Here is a 22,810-nt window from a genome sequence, read left to right as displayed (position 1 = left end):
ATAAAAGGAAATTGATAAATTTTTTCTATTAAAAATTAGAATACTTTTTTTTTTTTTAGAAGTCATGGAAAAAGAATATAACCACCAAATTTTTGTTATTTATGAGTTTGAGTTGAAGGTCTCATTTCACAATGTTGGCTTTTTGGGGTAGGATTCACAGCTTTGCTCCAAGTTTTTAATTTGAGTTTTTGAAGCTGTTTAAGGTGCTTTAAGCAGAGGCTGATCTTGAAATAACTTCTGACCAGAAGACTGGGAGATAAAGCATCTCCCTGAGTGTGATACAGACAGCAATACTTTTCATAGTGTCCAAATATTATTTTTCATCAGACCTGTAGAAAAGTTTTCAACCTGCCCTAATTTTTACCAATGAATCTAATAGACCTGGATTAAACTGCAGGGAAGATGAGAACATAAATTTCATTCCTTTCATTCCTTGTAATATTAGGGTTTGTATTCTTTCCAGCTGTAATAACCTCTAGACTTCAACAAAATTGAAAACCTTTAAATAGCCTTTCACAACCTTTCAGTGGAGTAATGAAGTTTTAAGTGCTCACCAGGGATTTTTCAGTTCAGAAAAATCTAAGCAGCAGTAGATATTAAAATCTAATGTTTACTTCAACTCTTTTACAACCTAATGGGTTTTTCTGACAGTGTAATTTTTAAAAGGTTGGGTTTCACTTATTAATATAGTGTACCCATGCTGGAAACCTTTATTCTTTAAGGTCTCTGATGAGAGTCTTGCGGTTAAACCTTGGTTGAAAGCCAGAGGGAAGGAAAACAGAAACCTGCAAAAGGACTCGTGAAGTCTGCCCCAAGCAGATTGTTTTGGGTTTAGAAAATGGGGGAAGTCTTCTCTTTATGACTTAAACGCTACAGGAGGTGAAAAAAACAAATGCAGGATGGAGAGCCTCTGTGTGCACATAATTATGACTGTGTGAGTCACCGGAGTCCACACAGTTCCTCACAATCAAAAGATCTGCCTAGGAAATCCAGCTGTTTGCTAAACTTGTGGGAGGATACTGTTCTCTGGAGCTGCTCTACCAGCAGCCAGTGGGAGGATATTTGGAAACCAAGGGAAAAATTGCGGGTGAGCAACAGGCAAACCCACATTTAAGCAGAGAGAGGGTGTGATTTGGAAAGATTCTATTTTATACGTTGTGTGCTGAAACCAGTATGCACTGAATGAGATCCAACCAAGTGGTAATAAAAAAAAAAAATGCCACTTCTCATATGCATAATGCCTCCATGTATTTAATGGAGATTTGCAAGATAAGTACACACTAGAGTGGAAAGGGGCAGGATTTATTTCCACTGACTCTGATGTAGTAAAGCTACTTTCAGGTTTATATATTATCCAGTGTGCTATTTTAAATTATAAAATAAGAGTGCCACTTGAGGATGTAATTGAAAATAATATTGTAATGTAAAGGAGCTTGACAGTCATAAAGGATAGATAGTTTGGCACGTTTTTTATCTTCACATTTCACAATAGATGGTTTTGCTCATCATATGTATAGCTATGGCCCCCAAATTGGAATCTTGCTCTAACAGATATAAGGTAATTTCAGAAAATGCAGACAGTGTACAGAATTATCCCTTTAACAATTTTATAATGATAACAGCATTCACTGTAAGTACTACATGACAGGTATTTATAGATTTTTAGAGAATCTTAAAAAAAATCAGACAGGCAAAGCCAGAATCTCCAATAATAAAAATGGCCATAGGCAAAAAAAAAAAAAAAAAATCAGTATTTGGGATATAACTTTTTAGTAGATTCTATTTAACATGCTCTTTCTTCAACCAGAATATTGCTCTCAGTCCCTCCTGATTCTCTAATCCTAACTATCCATCCAGGCCCAATCCTTTCATCCAGACTCCTCGACATGCCAACCAATATTGATTTTCTTTTGCTTTGGCCTTCCAGGGCAGTTGTTATAATGTTTCCAATTTTGCCGAACTACTGTGTGTGTGTGCCCTACATCCCTAAGTAGACTGTTGGACCTGGAGACATAATTTCTTTATATCCTCAGTACCTGGCACAGCATTACATATGTCGTATAATTTAGACAAATACTGTTTTACCAGAAGAGTGAATAAGTAATTGTATAAACTATTTAACTATGGTATATAGCTCTTCATTATTCATTTAGTATTTTGTGACTATATCACAGTGCACTTCATTTGATAATTTGGTTTTTGCATAATTGTTTCATATGTGTGTATGTCTCTCTCTCTCTCCCTCTTTCTCTCTCTCTATATATATATGAGAAACAATTCCCATCTACTTAGAGAGACTTACAACAAGGAGCATAACTTGAAGTCACTGAACATTTGACATATAGCATGAGTGCCTACTGTGAAGTGTCAGACACTGCACTATGTATTAGGTAGTCACTGGTGGGCAAGACTGTCACACCACCTGGCCTCCCTGGGTATAGAGTCTGTGATGTGCTGACTGCTCCATCCAGGGAGACATGTGATGCTAAGGGAATGCATGGTCCCAAGCAGAATCTAACATAGTCTAAGAGGTCAGTAAAAACTTCCCAGAGGCAATGACATTTAACTTATGTCCCGAAGGATAATAAGAGTCAACAAAATAAAGAGAAAATGGCAGAGAAAACAGCAAGCATGAAGGCTTGTGGGCTAAATGAGCGTGTCATAATGGAGGACTAGAAAAAAATCAGTATGGCTAGAACATAGAATGAAGGCAATGAAACATAGAGCTGAGGAGGTAGGTAAAGGTAACATTAGGTTAAAGACTTTGGAATTGACCTGAAGGGTGTTGGATGCCTTTTAAGAGTTTTAAACAAAGTGGATGTCATGAGCAGACCTGTATCTAGAATGTCCATTAGGCAAGGTGGAGGATGGAATAGAGGAGAGCAATAGAGGAGTCAAGGAGCTTAGTTAAGAGGCTGTCGCTTTAGTCCAGGAGAAGCTGACACTAGACTAAAGCAGACTACTGTGGATGACTTTGAAGTCAAAATTAAAGAACCATGTAGGAGAAAGAATGGAGAGGACATGGTCATAAAAATCAGATAGCTATGGACTTGAAAAACACAATGGTCCTGGAATCAGGCAACCTTTGTTCAAATTTTGGTGTTTGCCAAAACTGGGTGAATTGGGCTGAGTTATTTGATCCTTTTTAGATCAGTTTCCCTGTTTACAAGATGGTGATTATAGATCGCTCGTGGAAGCTGGCATGAGGGTAACTTCAGGAAGGGGATATAAACAAACCCACTTCACACAGTGTTGAGTGCGTAAGAGGTGCTCAGAAATTGTTAGCCCTTTTCCTTTTCTCCTCCACATGTGAAAAAACTTTGTCATTAGGACAGGTAACATTTTTTTCTAGCAAAATCATACCTTTATACAGCCTTTTGTTGGAAGTCTTTCTAGGGCAACTATTTAGTTCTGTTCTATGTAATACCTGCCTTCACGATGGCAGGGGCTGACGCACAGTTAAGCAGGTCAAGTTCTATTGACAGATGCATTGGCAATAAGGCAGGAGAGAAGAGTGGAAGAGACAGGGGAAAGCATGGGGTGGGGGGTGGAAAAGAGGGAAAGGAAAAGAAAAAGCATGAATTTAGAGGGTACATAGAATTTATCACCTAGATGCTTTCTTCATTTCAACCATAAATTTATACAAGAAGAGTATTTGCTTTGGGGAAGATTGAAAATTTGTAAGGGTGCTAGTTTCCAGCAACTTGCAAAGAAAAATATTCTTTTAGTGCAACTGTTTTATGGCCTAACCCAAATGGAGCATCTGTTTACATTTGAAGGATTATTTCCCGTGTTTATCACTCTAGTGAAATGTTAATTCCACATAAATTTTCTAGTTTTATGTTTCAATCAGTAATTTAAACCTTGTGGCAAATTTGTGAAATTACCAGAGTGACCACATTAATCTTTTATTCCAGTGATTAACTGGCTTTCTTTTGGTGAACCTCACTGGACTCTTTGTCACTCTGCTACTCTCTGCCTTGTGTAGCTTTGAACATTCCTAACTATATTGGTTGTTCATTTGAAGGATGTTTAGCTGTCTGGCATTCCATAAAAATCCAGTTCAGCCCGTAAAGTTCAAGTACACATATGATCTAGAATCAGAGTCTTTTCTCCCTATGCCTGATGGACATGTGACCCAAGTTGGTTCAGATAGAGTCTTCCTCAGGAGCTTGACCAAAGCATAAGAAAAAAGGCTCTTACTTCTATGAGATTAGGAGCTGAAAGGACAAGAATTCAACTACAAGAAGAGTTTCCTGCCCGACATAGTAAACAATCTTAGGTTACCAGGGGAAAAGTGGTGGGAAGGGATAAATTGGAGAGTTTGAGATTTGCCAATATTAACTACTATCTACAAAAATAGATTAAAAAAACAGATTTCTTCTGTATAGCACAGGGAACTATATTCAATATCTTGTAATAGCATTTAATGAAAAAGTATATAAAAACAAATGTATGTATGTATTTATATGTATGACTGGGACATTATGTTGTACAGCAGAAATTGACACATTATAACTGACTATACTTCAAATAAAAAGCAAAACAAGAGTTTCCTGCCTGAAACTTAAGCCAGTAGGGAAGAAAGTAGAGCTGAGAAATAGAGAAAATAAGTCTTAATGATATTCTTTGAGCACCTGGATCCAGACACACCTGAATTCATCAATCTCTTCTACAACTGAGTTACATAAACCAATATGATCCCCTGCTTTTTGCTTAAGCTTCTTTGTGTTGACTTTGCACCACAACCAAGAACAACCTGACATCACTTTCATAATCAGTAATACCTGAATGCTTATATAGTGATAAAAATATTTGCTGAGACATCTAAAACTGTTTTATTAGAATTCTATCCAGATCAACTCTTTAGCCCAATTTTATATTATACCTTTCTCAGGAATGTCAATTTGACAGAACTTCAAATAAACGTACTTTCACTCAACATAAGCTATAGGCATTTATACAAGAATTTGTTTGTTACTTTATGGATTCAGGATGTTAAAGAAGCTGTGTAGCCTATTAGAAAGAACACATACATTGAAGTTAGACTTGGAGTGATATCCTACGTTGCCCACCTAATAGTTGTATAATTTTTCACATGTACTGAGCCTCAGTCGATTAAAGGGGAGTGGTAAGATATCCTCACTTTGGGAAAGATGAAATGAAACTACACTTATAAAGTACTAACTCCATAACAGGGATGGACTTGGAGGGCATAATGCTAAATTAAATAAGACAGACAAAGACAAATAATGTATGGTATCACTTATATGTGAAATCTAAAAAATAAAAAACTAGTGAATATAACAAAAAAGAAACAGAAGCACAAATATAGAGGACAAACTAGTGGTTACCAGTGGGGAGAGGAAAGGTGGGAGGAGCAAGATAAGAGTAGGGGATTAAGAGGTACAAACTACTATGTATGAAATAAATAAGCCACAAAGATATATTGTACAGCACAGGGAGTACAGCCAATATTTTATAACTATAAGTGAAATACAATCTTAAAAATTTCTGACTATGTTGTACACCTAAAACTTATATAATCTTGTACATCAACCACACCTCAATAAAAAAAGTACCAACTCCTTGTGTGTCAGGAATGGTTTTGTTCACTATTACCTTCCTAGACCCTAGAACAGTGCCTGGCATACATTACATGCTTATTTACTATTTAGATTGAACAGAAATATCTGGTACCTAGTGAGTGTTCAAAATACAATAACTAGTATGATGGTGATAATGATGATGGGGTACCTGTGGGCTAGCAAAACTGTCACTGATGGGAAGGAGAGCGACCTGGTAACCACAGGAAAACTGTTGAAGCTATTCCCCTATCCCCAGAAGACTCCTGACCTCATGGAGGTTGACAAATATGTGGCTTACTAGAATCTTTCTTTATAACCCAGAGCATAAATGAAAGCCATACTTTCTCATTAATGTTAATATTAGAGAGTAACAGTGAGAGCAGGCACTGGGTACAACGCGAGATGCTAGGAATGCGATGAGGAGCAGCAACGAGGGCATTAATAGGAGCAGCTAAGTTTTCTGAGTATTTCTTTCATGCCAGGTGCTCCTCTGAGCACTTCACATGTTTTAGCTCATTCACTCTCACAAAAGTTCTGTGTCATCGGCACTATTATCATCACAACTCTACAAATGAGGAAACTGGAGCATGTAGCATTTAGATAAATTGTCCAAGGTAGACATCTGAGTGGAGCCAGAATTTCAGCCCTGTTGATCTGGTGCCAGGTGCCACAATTGGCTACATTTTCAGGTCTTCTTTGTTTTTTCCTTTTTCATTTTTTGAAATAGTTGGTTGACAGTATTATGTTAGTGTCAGGCATACAACACAGCGATTCAAAATTTTTATAGATTATATGCCATTTAAGGTTATTACAAAATATTGTAATTATTCTTATTATTCTCTGTGCTGTACAATACATCCTTGTAGCTTATTTATTTTACACGTAGTAGTTTATATCTCAGTTCCCTACTTTTATCTTGCCCTTCCCCTTCCCCTCTCCCCACTGGTAACCACTAGTTTGTTCAGTTTGTTCTCTAAAATATTCAGATCTTCTTATAGAGCCACCAGAATATGAGGACCAGTTGTTAGAGTATGTGGTCTACCAGTAGACATGAGGTGGCTAGCGTGCAATGGGATGTTATTTTCTTTGTCCTAAAAAGAATGAACAAGACATGGAAAAGTGTATCAGAACCCAAATTGGGTTTTCTCAGCTTAAAGATGGTTAAATCTGAAAATAATCGAGGGTTTTTTTTTTCTTAATTTAAGTATAGTTGATTTACAATATTATGTTAGCTTCTGGTGTACAGCATAGTGATTCAGTCATGCATGTATATTCTTTTTCATTATAGGTTATTACAAGTTATTGAATCTAGTTTCCTGTGCTATACAGTAGGACCTTGTTGTTTATCTATTTTATGTGGAATAGTTTGTATCTGAGGGTGTTTTCACCTCCTACTTCTCCTCCTCCTTGCAGGCCCCAGGGCCTGGATGCCTCTTAGACTTAGCAAGGCCTTTCCAACCAGCTCTGGCCTCCTTGGACGTAAAAATTCCAGAATTATCCTTCCTCTCTCCCTTTATCCTTATCCCCATCATGTGCCTTTTTGTTAGTGAATGCTATTCCTTGAATAGTTTTTACTTAATTCTTGCAAGAGAGGTTGGAGACACTAATTCACACAGGTGTTGAGGATGGATCATCATTCCATGGTTTTTCCCTAAAGTGATGGATTTAATTTCTTCCCACTTAAATGACTACATAGTTCTCTAACTATTCCAGACTCCAGCCTCTGCCCCTTTCTTTTGCATATATATAATTTTTTATTGAAGTATAGCCAGTTTACAATGTTGTTTCAATTTCTGGCGTACAGCATAATGCTTCAGTCATACTTGAACATACATATATTTGTTTCCATATTCTTTTTCACCATGTTACTAAAAGATATTGAATATAGTTCCCTGTGCTGTACAGTATGAACTTGTTGTTTATCTATTTTATATATATTAGTATCTGCAAATCTTGAACTCACTATTTATCCCTTCCCATACCCTCCCCACCCCAGTAACCATAAGTTTGTTTTTTATGTCTGTGAGTCTGTTTCTGTTTTGTAAATAAGTTCATTTTTTTTAGAGTCCACATATAAGTGATATCATACGGTATTTTTCCTTAAACAAGCAATTAATTCTCCAATGAAGGCATACAAATGGCCAATAAGCACATGAAAAAAAATGCTCCATATTGCTAATTATCAGAGAAATGCAAATCAAAACTCCAAAGAGGTACCTCCTCACACCAGTCAAAATGGCCATCATTAAAAAGTCCACAACTGATAAATGCTGGAGAGGGTGTGGAGAAAAGGCAACCCTCCTACACTGTTGCCCATTTATTTTGGACACCGCTGGAAGGCTAAGCTTTTCCAATGCTGCTTTTGAATGATGTCTGCCTACTTACAACAGAAAAAAGTTCAAACTCCTTTAAACAGCATTTGACATTCCCAACATCTGCTTCAATCTACCACCTGGAATGCATTTTCTGCCACAACCTTACACCTGTTTTACTGTTTCCTCTGAACATCCATGTGCCCCAGCCTCCTCACCATTGTGAATATTCTTCCCTAAATCTGGAGTCCTCTTTTCCTCATCGCTTTCCCTCAGTTTGTTCATTTGCAGCTCTTGAGCCTTTGCTGTAGGCCAGTCATATTCCAGGCCCTGGGAATACAGCACTGATCGAGTGGGACAAGAAATCTACTTTCATGGAGCTTTTATTCTAATGGGTAAAGACAGCAAATAAACAAACAATAATCCCAGAGATCGACAAGTGCTCTGAAGCCAATAAAACTGAGTGATGTGTCAGAAAGTGAGTGGGAAGTGTCATTTCATTGAGTGTTCAGGGAAAGGTATTTCCGAGGGAATGACATTCGATGTTTTTCAAGCTAACTATCAGGAAGGAGAGGGTCACCTGAAGATCAGAGAGTTTCAGAGAGAGAGCTCACCAATATCCAAAACATTCAAATAGTATCCACTTCTGAAAGTCTCGTTCAGACGCTACCTCAGCCTCAAATGTCCTCTTATCTTTCCACCTGGATTTCGGCCCGTAATATTTTATCTTCTTTGCAGTGCTTACCACTGTACACTGTGGGTGTTATTAGCTATTTATGCACAAGTCTTTCCACCCTATCAGAACTTCCTGTTCCTGAAGAGCTGCTCTTTTTTCTGTCACGTTCTATGCTAGTCCAATATTAATCCAGACACTCAAATATTTCTCGAGTGAGAGCATAAAGGAATGAATGAATGAATGAACAAAGGGAAAATGGTTTAATTTTATTTCACTTGTGGAGGGGATGGGGAAGACAGATACAGAGCCTCAGAGAGTGTCACAAAACCTGTGAATGAGGCTGGTTTTTCTTATGGAGAATAGAATTCACCAATTTCCAGGTGGCCCATTTTGGAGGAAGTTCTAAACAAATTTTTTGTTTCCAATGAGTGTTTTAATCTTCTATCTTTTGCAGGGCATATAGAGTTTTCCGATAGGGGCAGACTCCAAAGCCATGGGAAATTCTCCAAAGATTTGGCACAGTCTGAAGCCTGGGTATGCTTTGATGAATTTAATCGTATAGAGTTGGAGGTAATTGTAGTACCAGTTTCTTAGTAAAGTTGGTATTCAATGAAAGTGACAAGCCTGACAACTTCATTAACAGCACTGACATTAAGCAACACTGACTGTGTCTTACAGTTAAATAGGGAAGGAAAAATTACAATTTTGGTACATTTTAATCAAACTCTGCTGGTAGTCCGAGTCAGATGTGCCCTTGTGATTTTGTGTGCTGTTTTTTGCAGCGTGTTCTTCCTTTAAGTGTTGCTGGGGATATGTTCCTCTCCCAGCCCCCTGACTCTGCATAGTCACCACGGGAGGTTTGGGAGGAGATGCCGCATATTGTTCACAACAGATTAGCTGCGAGCTCTGTCTCTGGCATGCTACCTGCCACTCACAGTGTCCAACAGACAGTTGCTAACTTTCATCTGTGGAATGCTCACAGCCAGGGAAAGATGCCTTAACGCAGTGTTTATTACCTTTCTAGAACCGCTTCTGCCTTCAGGTATTTTTCTGTAGGCTGAAATGCCTTTGTTCTTGACAGAAGGAATCCTGAACAGAGAATTAATTTCACTTCCCCAATTAACCTAAGAGAATAAATGTGGAGAAATATAGCAGGAAATATCCTATAAGATAGAAGAATGACACACGTTAAGTGTGTCACGTTTTAGCGACAAAGTAGTTCAGGTTTTTAAAAAAAATTAGTTGAATTTGATTCGAATATCTTGTTGAAATCATTTCTTTTTGAAGTGGCGTGAATATGTCTTTTAAAACACTATCAGGGATTTCTTAGTGTTTTCGTTTCCTATATTTACGTTATGACAATAACGCATTTAGTAAGAAATCACCATTTTGACATCTTTCCTTTGAAATGTCTTTATTTTATACATTTATTTCTTGACAATGTTTTGAATAAGTTGTCTCTTTGAATGCATTCTCTGGGCTTGTGCTTGCGTGTGGTAAACAAACAGCTCTTAAAGGGACGTAGTAGAATAATTTGACATCCAGAATTAATTTTTAAAGTTGCCCAATAAAGTTTGTATAGAGTTTCAAGTTTTACTCTTCCTTTATTATCCCTTTAGCAACCCAACTTTTTCCCGTAGCACAGCAGTAACCTTTGACATTGAATCCTGTCTGCCACATCATATGCCCAAAACTGGTAGTAATGAACCCAATTCTCAGGTAGAGCTGAGCTGTCACCTAAGTTCCCTGAGACAGAGTGTCAGAGGGATAATGCCAATGTGTCCACAATGACATGGTTGGGTCTGCACTATGGAAATATGATATTATTTTAAGAATGTCCATGTCAAAAGGACAGTGCTTGGCTTCCATCAAGGAAAGACATGCTCCTATATAAAATATAAAATATATGTTCAAATAAAATTCATGGGAAGAAAATGTCTTTGTGAAATCTTTTTACGCCTTTGTGCATTTTTTCCTCTTACCCTCTGAAGAGCTCCCACAGGACCAGCACTAAGCTTCTCTTCATTAGAACCCAGATTTCAATTTAAATTTTAATTAGAAAAGATGACTAGAATACTTACCATTCTCTGTAGTTTCAGCATAAAGCTAATCAGTATCTAGAAGCATGTCCCATGTTTTCATAAAAAGATTAGGGTCTTATTCCACAAAGATTTACTGCTATCCATAAAATTATTTTATATCCTACCATACCACTATTTTTGTGGATGAGTCATTTTTGGAAGAAAATATTGTTTTCTCATTTATACAGTCACAAAACCCAGCAGGAAGCTTGATTTTAAAAATGCACAGACCTTCTATTTTCAAAAGATCATAGCTTTGCTAATACACATCCCATATATCCCTGGACTTTCACCCCAGTATTGCAACTGTAATTTTGAAAATTGTAATAATTTCTACAGACTAAAAGGAAATGTTAGTAAGCATACAATATACACTATTCTACAACCCAAATGGGATCCATGGTAGTAAATACAGATCTGAGTGATCATTTTTAATGACTACATAATCAGCACCTACATTTTTTCACTTTAGAGATTATAAAACAATTGCGCTTAATCAGCCATTCCTTCATTCATTTAGCAAGTATCCACTGAGCTGCTACACTGGGTCAGGGACTGTTCTAGACTGGCAGGCAGATTCAGCAGTGAATAAGACTGGCAAGGCCTGACCACATCCAGCTTACATTTTCTCAACTAGTTAAGAATGCTATTATCCAAATTTTATAGACTGAAGGAACTCAAGCTCAGAGAAGCTATGTGACTAGCCTAACATCATCTCATAGATGATGTGTGGCCAAGATGTGACTTACACCTGCAGTGTCTTCCCCACAAGGCCAATGTATTAGATAACAGTAAAAAGTAACAGGTAAAGAAATTCAAGGTTTTCTTTAAGACAGTTCTTTTTTCCTACACGATTACTATAGAACAAATCTGTCTTAAAATCACAACAAATACCGACACAAACTCAAATAGAAAAGAAAATTAAAATAAAACATGGCCATTCTGGTACAACTAATGCTTCACTCCTTATTAGCTAGTTTTGTTCCCTCTAAAATGAAAATAGCTTCGTCATTGCTTTTTTTACTATAAAAATTATGCATGCTATTTGCTATGGACTTAATGTTTGTGTCCCTCAAAATTCATGTGTTGAAGCCCTAACCCACCACGTGATAGTATGTGGAGGTGGGGTCTTTGGGAGGAATTTTGGTCTAGATGAGGTCATGAGGAGGGGGTCCCCATGAAGGGCTTAGTGCCTTTTCAAGAAGAGGAAGAGAGACTAGAAGTCACTCTCTCTCTTTCTCTCCTCCACATGAGTACATGGACAGTGAGAAGGTGGTCATTACAAGCCTGGAAGCTGGCCCTCACCAAGAACCAAATCTGCTGGCACCTTGATCTCAGACTTCTCAACCTACAAAACTGTGAGAAATAAATGTCTGCTGTTTAAGCCATCCAGGCTATGGTATTTTGTTTTAGCAGTCCAAGTAAGCTACTATGGTTATAAAAGAGAAATCAGACATACTGAAAAGAAAAATGAAAGTGTAAAACTCATACAGTTTCATCATCCAGAGATAACTGTTATTGCTCTACCTCAGTACATATTTATCCATATACTTATTATAAGTATTAAATATGATCAAACTGTACATGCTGTTCTATAACCCAATGCATTTCCATGTTAGTAAATTTAGATCCAAATGCTCATTTTTAATGACAGTATAGCATTCCATTCTGAGGATATATCATAAGTTATTGAACCAATCCCCTTTTAATGGACATTTAATAGTTTCCCTTTTAACTCAAAACAGCTAAAATGAACATCCTTGCATAAATATCTTTACATACTTGTCTGTTGCCGTGGGAATTCTTATGGGTGGAATTGATTGGGTGTAATGGTGGACACTTTTTTAATAATCATACATGTTTATAACTTCTACCAACAGGGCATGGGGGTACCCATCCCTCATGCTCTTAGCTTTTTAATCTTTGGCAATCTGATAAGCAGGGGTAAATACTATCTCAATATTGTTCTTGTTATGTTTCCTTTTATTCTGATCAATAAATTAATACATACACATTATAGAGTACTGAGAAGAGTATGTAAATTCACAAAAAATAAAACCCATTCAATAATCATATATCCAAGAGATAAACGTTTTCAACATTTGCTATATATACTTTTATCTTTTTAACTTTTTAAAATAAAATTAGGATTATATTAGAAACATGCTTTTGTGTTCTTCCTTTATCAAAGTAAAACTTTTACTTGAAAAAATTATGTATACATAGAAAAATTTACAGTCATAATTGATGGATTTTTACGAAATGAACAGACCTATGTCACCACTATCCAGATTGAAAATAGAACATTACCAGCCCCTTCCCTGGCTGCTTGAAGTCTCCCCTTTTAAGGGGGGTAGTTACACAACCCCCCTAAAAATCACCCACTATTCTCACTTCTGTTACCATAGATTAATTTTGTCTGGGTATATGAAATCATATATTAAGTATTCTTTTGTTTCTACTTTTTCACCCCACATTTGCATGTAGCCATAGTCTTTATTTTCATTGTCTTATTTCATTGTTATATTGCTATACTGTTGCAAATTATACCACTATTTATCTTTTCTACTGGTCAGGGACATTTGGGTTGTTTCCAGTTTATTATAAATAATGCTACTGTCATATTCCTTCCTAAAGTTCCCTCCACCTTCTTTTACTGGACCAACTGATTTCCAGGTCTACTTACAAGTACTATTCTTGGAATTCACTCTGTCTCCTGGGTTGGATTCCAACTTACCTGGATTTCATAGTTTCCTCATTCTTGATTTAATCCTTTATTTTTATGGATACATCTCCAGTAGCTTCCTGGAAAAAAAAAGATGCATATGAAGTACGTTTTTTGAGATATTACAGGTTGGAAATTATTTTCACTTTGAATTATAAAAGTGTTGCTCCACTTTTTCTAGCTTACTATGTTGCTAGTGTAAAGTCCAATTTCATTCTCTTTCCTGATCCTCTTAATCTCCAGTGCTGTGAAACTCTATGATAATGTGCCTTCCTGTATGCTTTATCCCATTCTCTAAGATGGGCATTGAGTTGGCATCTTCAATAATTATACACGTGTTTTTCAATTCCTGGTAATTTTCATCATTATTTCTTTCATAATTGCTCTCCCTCCATTTCTACTCTCTCATTCTAGAATTACTAACCAAAAAAAAAAAAAAAAAAAAAAAACTGAACCTATTAGCTTGCATTTCGTTTTAATTCTTGGGAAACTTCCTGAACCTTGATTCATGTTTGCTTTTCTTTTTGGAAGATTTTCTTAACTTTATATTCAACTTTTCTATTTTTTTAAAATGCTGTGCTAATATATTTTTACTGTTCAAAAACTACTAACGTCCAATGTTTTCTAGTTTTTTTAATAGCATCCTGCTTTTCTTTTACTTATTTAAGGAAAAGATTTGCTGTTTTTTTAAATATTGCTATATATTTTATTTCCTTTAAATGCCCTTTTAATCTGCTTCTTTGTTTTTATCTCTTTCTATAATTAGAGAATCTCCTAAAAAATTTGCTGATTATTTGCTATCTGTTCGTTTTTAAAAGTGAAGCACTAAAAAGCTATATATTCATAGGCCAGTTTGATAGTAGATTTCACTGTATGGTTACTGGGAGTGGTATTGGGTGACCCTCTAATGTCAAGGTCTGTAGGTTTTCATTCTTGGGAGATTCTGTTTCCCCAAAGAGGAATCTTTCATCGTCTTTCCTGGAGGATATAATCCTTATAAGCAGAATTCTATATGCAGAGCTTTGGAAGATGCAGCTGTTCTCACCACTGAGTGTGTGTAAATATATATATCCTCCCCTGCCACCTAAATACTTATGTACACTGGCCCGCCAGGAGTCACAGGAGTCATATCAATCCAGCCTTTCCACTTCCCTGGTGATGCTGGGCAAGTCATTAACCTTTTAGAACGTCAGTTTTCTTACCAATAAAGCTAAATGATGGTTCCTATTTCATAGGGTGTTGTGAGAATTAAACCAGGTAATGCATGTAGTATATTTAGCACATTGTCTGTACGTGGCTCAGTGAATGTTCTAGTAGTTATTCTAATGATTAGTATCATTATTGTTATCACTATCATAGTCAACTGAGCCATAGCAAGAATCTCACATCTCTTTGCAAAACAACTTGCTCTAATGGTAGAAATGGGAAAGAGTAAGAATTAAAATTATATTGCCAGATCATATCATTATTTGTCTTAAAAAGCCTCATCCAAGTCAGCACAGAGACATTTGATGAGTCAATGGAACCACTACTTCAGTTATTCATAAGACCAGTACATTTTCCATAAATGGCCAGATAGTAAATATCTTAGGGTCTATGGGACATACTGTCTGTCACATTTTATGCCATTGTACCATAAAAGCAGCCATGGACAATTCATAAACAAATGGACATGGCTGTGTTCCTAATAAAACTTTATTTTAAAAAAAAGGTAGTGGCCCAAATTGGCTTGAGGGCTATAGCTTGCAGATCCCGCTTAAGAAAAATGGCTTTTGTTGAAAATACTACAGTTGGGTTAATTAACACTATTTCTATAACTGACAACCCAAATTCCCAATGGTTTAACACAACTGATGTGTGTTTCCTACATACAGTTTGGTGTGCAGCCTTCCAGTGACGCTCTGGGGTCCTTTCTCCTTCCATCTTATGGTAACTCCACCTTCAGACTTCCTTGGAGTCCCTCACGGGATCCTTTGCATCCAGCCAGTCCTTGAGTGAAAAGAAAGAATGAGGAGGGTCATGAGGAACTTCTCATGGCCAGGCCACACTTGAACCCACACATCAGGGGCCAGAACTAACTATAGAAGAGGCTGAGAAATACAATAACTTCCTGTAAAATACCCAGTAAAGAAATGAGGATTGATGGGCATCTAACAACAGCAACAAAAGAGTCGGGGGGTACTTACAAGTCAAAAGCAAGCCATTCAGCTTTGGCAGCATATTTTCCCTCCAAAAAATCTGGATCATCCTTCTGGATCATCCATATCATTTGCTGAGCACAGTGTAAAATGAAAATGAGATGCCCCTTGAACCAGGTAAAAAGGTGTTGCCTTCCACATGTTGTCTCTCTAGAGCTGTCATAGTATTTTCCTAATTTGTTATTTAATCTCTCATTCTTCTGGTCATAGGGATACTCACAAGGCAAGGGTGTTCATAGGCACCCAGGGCCCACTTGTAACTCAGCACATGAGGCCAACTCTGCATCCTGACTCTCCCTGTATGTGGACTGAAGCCTCCCAGTGCCATCCCCAGGGTAGGGAGGTCAGCAGCCAAGACCCCATCTGGGGTAGATGAGCTTGTTTGTGAATCAAGATCCCAAGTCCCTGCTCCTACTCCACTGTCATCAGACTTCACTTACAAAACACAAATTCAAAGATAAAATTATTAAGAATTTCAAGATGGTAACCACAAAGCATTAAATGCCAAGAGTGGGGCTTCCATGTGAGTGTGGGGCTCTGTTTCTTGCCTGCACTGGCCACATCCCACGAGACCAGCCCAGTTGTCTTTCAGCTGCCTTACTTGCTGAAGGGAAAAGGCTTAGAACTCCCCACTTCAAGAAGTTTAGTAAGAAGTCACACTCAAGAATATCAAACCCAGAGCCTCTACCTCCTCCTGCCCAGCTTTTTCCAACTTTCTTCTCCAGAAAAGACATTACATCAAGTTGCTGTAGAAATCTGGCCAAGACTGAACTGGCCTTCAACAAGACAACCCTTAGCTCTGGATTGTCTACATTATTGCACAGTAAGGAAATGCTAATGGATTCAGCATTCCAACGTTGAATCATTCTACTATTTTTCCTATGTAACATGTATTCCTATTTTAAAAGTCACATAGGTGGATTTTAGGAAGTTAGTCATCCATTCATTATTTGTTCTGCCACTAACACTGTGACAGGCAGTATAGAGTCAGGGTGAAGAGTTCCTAATTCCTGGATCAGCTTCATGGCCTCATGCAGGATGCTGTACTTCTATGAGCCCCTGTTTCATCATCTGTAAGATGAGTTTGATAACATCAACCTCACAGTATTGTGGTGAGGATGACAAAGAGATAACATGTGTACAGATCTTGACACGCAGTAAGCATTCAAAACATGGAAACCGTTATTGCTGTGCACTGGTGATAATGCCAGTCATTATTATTGAGGGGTGGGGGGAAAATCTTCAAACATAATCCCTAAACTACAAGATCATGAGTATAGAGGGAGAATGAGTTTTAAACAAAAACTGCAGAGCCAGGCAGTAAATACACAGAGCCACAATAACAGGACAGATCACAGATCACACGTGTTAGAGGAGCAATAATGGTGGTGTAGCAGTTTCTCATTTGGATGGGTGACACTTGACAAAGAGTCTTGCCAGGCTATTCTTGAGTTTGCTGGTTCTAAAGGTAAACACTTCTACATAATTCTCTTTTCAAGGGAGGGGTGCACAATTTAAATGCAAGACCATTTGGTGGCTTAGGAATTTACAATGGGGCAATTATCTATGAAATGTGAGTACAAGCAAATAATGTGATGCATGTACCCACAGTAAATAATAAAAGTCAGGAAATGTAAGTGGTTTCTGGATATTGCCTTTAGTGCTGCAATTCAGCCAGCATTAGTTATATGCTATAAGCTCGATGGGGAAGAGGAAGCAGCCTCATAAAATAAACATTTGTCTGCAAATTTTCCAGTTGAAGACGAGGCTGGCTCTTAGCTCAGCTACCTCCACTGCATATGATGATTGGACATTAGTGAATCACATAGCCCAGGTCAGCCTAAAATTGTCTTATAATGAAACTAGATATAATAGGAAGTTGTGCTATTTTTGTATTTTCAAAGAAGGAGGTCTCTCATACAGCTGTGCTCCTGTGTTGAAAGGTGACCCTCAAAACAAGAAAATGATACAGGACCATCTAAACTCTGAGATTAAAAGAAGCAACAAGACAATCTTGTTTCTGCTTCATAAAAGGATGTTCTCACAATAGAAAAACCTCTGTGGTTACCAGTAATAAGAAAAGATCAAATCAATCAGCTTTCTCTGAACTTTGGTGACCTTATACGTAATTTTAAATATGGGAGCTCTACTTACCTCATCAGGCTGATTTTATTTTTGACTTCAAAAATATCTAACTATTCTTAGAGGGTCCATGTATAAAAGTACCAAAGTCTGCTCAGTTGCATAATACCCTAGCAGAGTTTTGGAATTTCATTTAAATGGGGAAGATTAGAAAGAACAAATCCTGCAAATCTCTTAGTGAATCACAAGCCCTGCTGTGTGTTTGAGGCAACTGTTACAGAAGAGATTTACACTTGACCATGCAATGTGTATGTTTTTCCTCTACTGTCCCTAGAAACATGTCTAAACCTATTGGTTTTTCAACAAGAGTAGATGCCATTATATTTAAAATGTGTATGCCAAAGTTGTATTTGTAAATGTCAGAAATTCACTTCTATGGCTGTGTTAGTTTCTCATGGCTGCTGTAACAAATTACCACAAATTAAGTGACTTAAAATAACACAAATTTATTAACTTACAGTTCTGGAGGCCAGAAGTCTAAAAATAGGTCCTCAAGCCTACATTCCCTCTGGAGGCTCTTGGGGATAATCTCTTTCCTTGCTTTTTTCAGCTTCTGGAGGCTACCTGCATTCTTTGGCTCATGGTCACTTTCTTTTATCTTAAAGCCAGCAGTGCAGCAATTTCTCTTCTCTGATCTCCAGCCTCCCTCTGATAAGCACCCTTGTGATTACATCAGCACCCCAGGATAATCCAGGATAATCTCTCCTCCACAAAATCTTTCATTTAATCACATCAGCAAAATGTCTTTTGCTTTGTTAAGGTGACAGATTTCACAGGTTCTGGAGATTAGATTGGAGAGATCTTTGGGGGACATTATATACCCTACCACAGTGCCTGTCATCACTGCAACTCTTTTTTCCACTTCATGTGCAAATGCCTATGTCATTTTATATATCAACATATAAACAAGTTCAAGTGACTTAAATAGATAAATAAGCCCCCTCTTGATGCCAAATCTCCCTCTACCTACCCTTCCTTATCTCTCTTCTTATTCATAGTCAAGTAATTGGGCACACAAACTACATTAACTATCTCCAAGACAGCTTTTTCCCCCTAGTCTTAAAAATCTTAACCTGCTGCTACTTGATACCTGCCCGCATCACTCTATCATAATTTGGCAGAAGTCAACAATGGCACTTCCATTGTCAAAATTCTATCCTAACTTCTCAGTAGCATTCCATGCTATTGATGCATCTTTTATTCTTCAAACTCCCTCTTCCCTTGGATTTTGTGATGGATATTTGTTGCTTTGTCAGCCAGAACTTTATATTCTGGTATTGGCACTTGGTTTTGCTCTAGGGAGTCAATCTTCCCTCCCTCTCTGACAGTGGTGCTAAACTTACCCCAGTGACTGGACTGGGCATGTGACTTAGGCCTAACCAATCAGAGTACCATCTATCTTTGGCCACAGTGCTTGGTTCAGGGACAGGAAAATGGCCCAAATAAAGCCAGTGAGGTGCAATCCCAGCACCTATATTGGGACAACTGAGAGATCCTTTTTTTTCAGCAGGACTTTCGAAGTTAGCAGCCATTTTAACACTGACCATAGTCTGTGAATGAAGCCAACGTGGAGGAGAAAAGTAGAAAAGAGAAGAAGAAAGATAATGTTATGATTATTTCATCTTGGGATTAGCCTAGGCTGAATTCTGCCTCTGGGCTCTTTGATTATGGGACCCAATATATTCCTTTGAGTTGCTCAAACCAACTTGAGCACTTTTTTAGTCACTTTCAACAGAAAGAATTTCACTTGGCATTGTTGCCGCCATGGCATTCTTCCCTCTCTGGTCTCTCTGCCTCAAGACTTTTTGGTACTCCCTTTTTTTCTGGCTCTCCCTTAAACTCTGAGGTCTCTCTGGTTCTATCCTTGTCCCTCACATTTTCTCCCCTACATTCTCTTCCAAGTCAGTGTTCACACTGTCAGTTACCACCTGGAAGCTCATGATGCCTACATGTATGTCTTCAACCCAGACCCCTCCTGACTCTGCTTCCATTTAACCAACTATGTTCTAACAATGCCTCCTAGATATCCCATAGGCAACTTAACATTTAGTGAGTCCAAAAGCAGACACATCTTCTTCCTCCCCACCACCCTTAACCAATCTGTTCCCTCTTCTGTATTCTCTTAGTAATCACCTTTTATGGGCTGCATTGGGTCCCTCAAAAAGATGTTGAGGTCCTGACCCTCTAGTACCCCAAAATATACAATTCTGATCTCTTCTTCTAGGCAATTGCTTATTGCCTTCAAAATAAGATGTAAAATCAGAATAAACACAAGATCCCTCATATCTTACCTCCACCAGTCTAGCCTTACCTCCCACCACTTTTCACCTTGAACTTCACAATTCTCAACCACTCCATCTCATAGCTCCACAATATTCCTTTCTGTCTCATGTCTCTATGTTTTGAGCTCACTGATGTCTCTGTAAGAATATTCCTCCTGCTCATATACTAAATTCTTAACTTCATCTTCAAATCTCAGCTTAGTGACTATCTCCTTAGAAATGCTTCCCCAGATTCTCCCAGGAGCCTTAAATCTTCTTTCTTCAGTCCCATTATCTTTGGTGTTTCCTCCATCATAGTAATTATAGTACTGCCCTGGAGAGGTTGGTTTGTATGTCTGGGTTTTCTCAGGAATATGAGCTCTCTGGGGAGAGCAATTCTTTCTTCGATTTTGTACACTACATCTATCACAAAGACAAGGTCGAGTAGGGGTTCAGTAAATATCTGTTGGTGACACACATGAATTAGTTAAAAATTAATCAAGAAAACTAGAATTGTAAGAAACTGCTGCAAACAATTCAGGATTTGGCTTTAACTGGATTGAAGAGAAGGGAGGGGAATGCTCATTTATTGTGTTAGTGCTTATCATTCACCCTCACTCACTTATTCATGTCTTCATTTGCAAAACACATATTGTGTACTTAAGCTGTGTCAGATCCTGTGCCTGGTACTGGAGACATGAAAGCAAAAAGACATGACACTGGCCACAAGGAGCTCACAATCACAATTTCTAATCAGTAAATGTTATCAAATAGTATGAATCCATGGACAACAGCCAGTAGAGGATACATTTGAGGCAATAGTTATGAGGCAGGGCCTCGGTAAAGTGGAGTAGAGGGAAAAGGGTAGGGAAGAGTAATTCACTTCTCACATCACCTTACTGCAGATATTACCTATGGTTTACAGATGGAAAAAACCCACCCAAAGAAATTCAATAGGAATTCTGGTTTTTCCTCTCTTCAAAGAAAATGAAAAGAATTCCATGTGTAACCCAGAGCCCTAGGTCTGAAATATCTCTTTTTTGATTTCCCTTCTTCTTTCAAATCTCTCATGCACTGTGGCAGCTTGAAGCCTCTCCTGCTTTAAACTCCTGACTCCCAGCTTCTCTTCTAAAACTGCTTCCTGTCTCCTGGCCCCCCAACCTCTTGTGACTACAGTTGACACTCTGTACAGGCAGATTCAGCGTTTGCAAACTCAACCAACCCCAGAGAGAGTATCTTCCATATGCTCAAAGGACTTGAGCATTCATGGGTATTGGTGTCGGTGAGGGATCCTGGAACCAATCTCCTGTGGATTCAGAGGGATGGTTTTATCTCCTCCCCTCTTCTTCCTCAATGAGAATGACAGGCCCTCTGGGGTCCTGCCATGTAGTCAGAGACTCCCTAGGAAAGACAGAATGGAGGTTGTCCACACCACCAACATTCCCCCAGCCCCTCAGTTCCTCCAGACACTGCCCGGGATCTGCTGAAGGGTGAAGCTGTTCTCCAGCTTTAAGGCTTTGCTAAGAAGAAACTTCATTCTTTCATTGGACTCAACAAACATTTTTTGAGTATATTTGGAGCAACTTGTGTGTATTGAATCTACTTTTTCAACTGCTAAGTTTATGAAATCTGAATACAGATCAAATGTTTCTCTTGAACAGTGCTTAGCACAGGAACTCAGAAAATAACTGTTCTCATAGAGCTTGGATTTTAGCTCAGTCATACAGATAGCAAACAAACATAATAAATAAGCAAATTATACAGTACACTAGAAAGAGATAAGTACTATAGAAAAAAATTAAAAAGGGGCATTTGGGAAGAATAAGTTTATTCACCTTGAAATGGGAGCATTTCAGAGAGATTGCCCAATTAGTAACTGGTAGAGTTCAATCTCTTTTTCCTACACCATGCTGCCCTAATTAAAACAGATTATAAAGTCATTATGTATTAATGGTGATATATGAGGGCTTTTAACTTACAATCATGTTTCTAGAATACATAGTCAGAACAACATGGGAGTGTTCATTTATAGGGAATTCTTTTTTTCCTTTAAAAAAATTCTTATAATTTTTTTTTTAATGTGGACAACACTATATTTCTATTCTATATACACTCTGTAAACACCAGACAAATTTCATATCTATTCTGGTAGTAATTTTCGACTTTGCCCTATTTTTAAAAGAATATACATTTAATTGTAGAAAGCACAAGTTTTCTTTATGGGGGAAATATGGGATAAATGACTCAGAAGACCTGAGTTCATCTCAATTCTGCTACTAACTACGTGTTTGGTCTTGGACAAATCATTGAATCTTGTCTACTTCTCAGTCAGGCATTGAGCTAAGGGTGACTTCTGCACTTAACAAAAGGTCCTCCAAAAATGGCAACAGTCTGTGAAAGCTCATATAAACTTGAGCATTCAATTTAGAAGCAAATTATTCACATGCATGCTAACTACCTGTTTTCTAGAGTTATCATAAAATTGTCTCAGGGGAGAATTCTAATTTGATCTTCCTGGTGATGCCTCTGTGCAGAGGACTATATTCTCTACCCTGTTGCTTGGAGAGTGGGTGCCTGTCTTTCTCTTTAATGCTAAAGGAATCAAAGGGTGAAACTATCACTGCTTTTCTTTGTTCATTAAGTCTCATTAGTTACTGTAAAGTTTTATCCACATTAGGCCTTTTGGGGGTCAAACAGAAGCACTGAACATTATTACTCTACATCGTAGCGCCTCTTTGATGTCAAATATTTACATCGATGCTGTAAGATTATACCCGTGATGTTTGCCCAGGATTATTACTATGACTTCTTTAAGCTCCTTTATTCC

The 22,810-nt window shown here is 37.8% G+C and overlaps 1 long non-coding RNA gene across 1 annotated transcript in view; it reads right to left on the bottom strand.

Moving 5' to 3' along the window:
• The window catches only part of LOC141579512 (uncharacterized), a 36,951-nt gene extending 21,602 nt beyond the window's left edge, over window positions 1-15,349 (bottom strand). The window contains exons 1-2 of the long non-coding RNA XR_012511049.1: window positions 15,255-15,349; window positions 13,395-13,462 (exon numbers count right to left, since the gene is read on the bottom strand). This is a non-coding gene — a long non-coding RNA (uncharacterized LOC141579512). The remainder of the gene's footprint in view (window positions 1-13,394; window positions 13,463-15,254) is intronic.
• Between the last annotated feature and the right edge of the window lie 7,461 nt (window positions 15,350-22,810).

Source organism: Camelus bactrianus, chromosome 12 (genome assembly GCF_048773025.1).
Source record: "Camelus bactrianus isolate YW-2024 breed Bactrian camel chromosome 12, ASM4877302v1, whole genome shotgun sequence".
Lineage (NCBI taxonomy): Eukaryota > Metazoa > Chordata > Mammalia > Artiodactyla > Camelidae > Camelus > Camelus bactrianus.
Note: the sequence above shows the minus strand (reverse complement) of the source record. Positions and strands in the feature narration are given on the sequence as shown.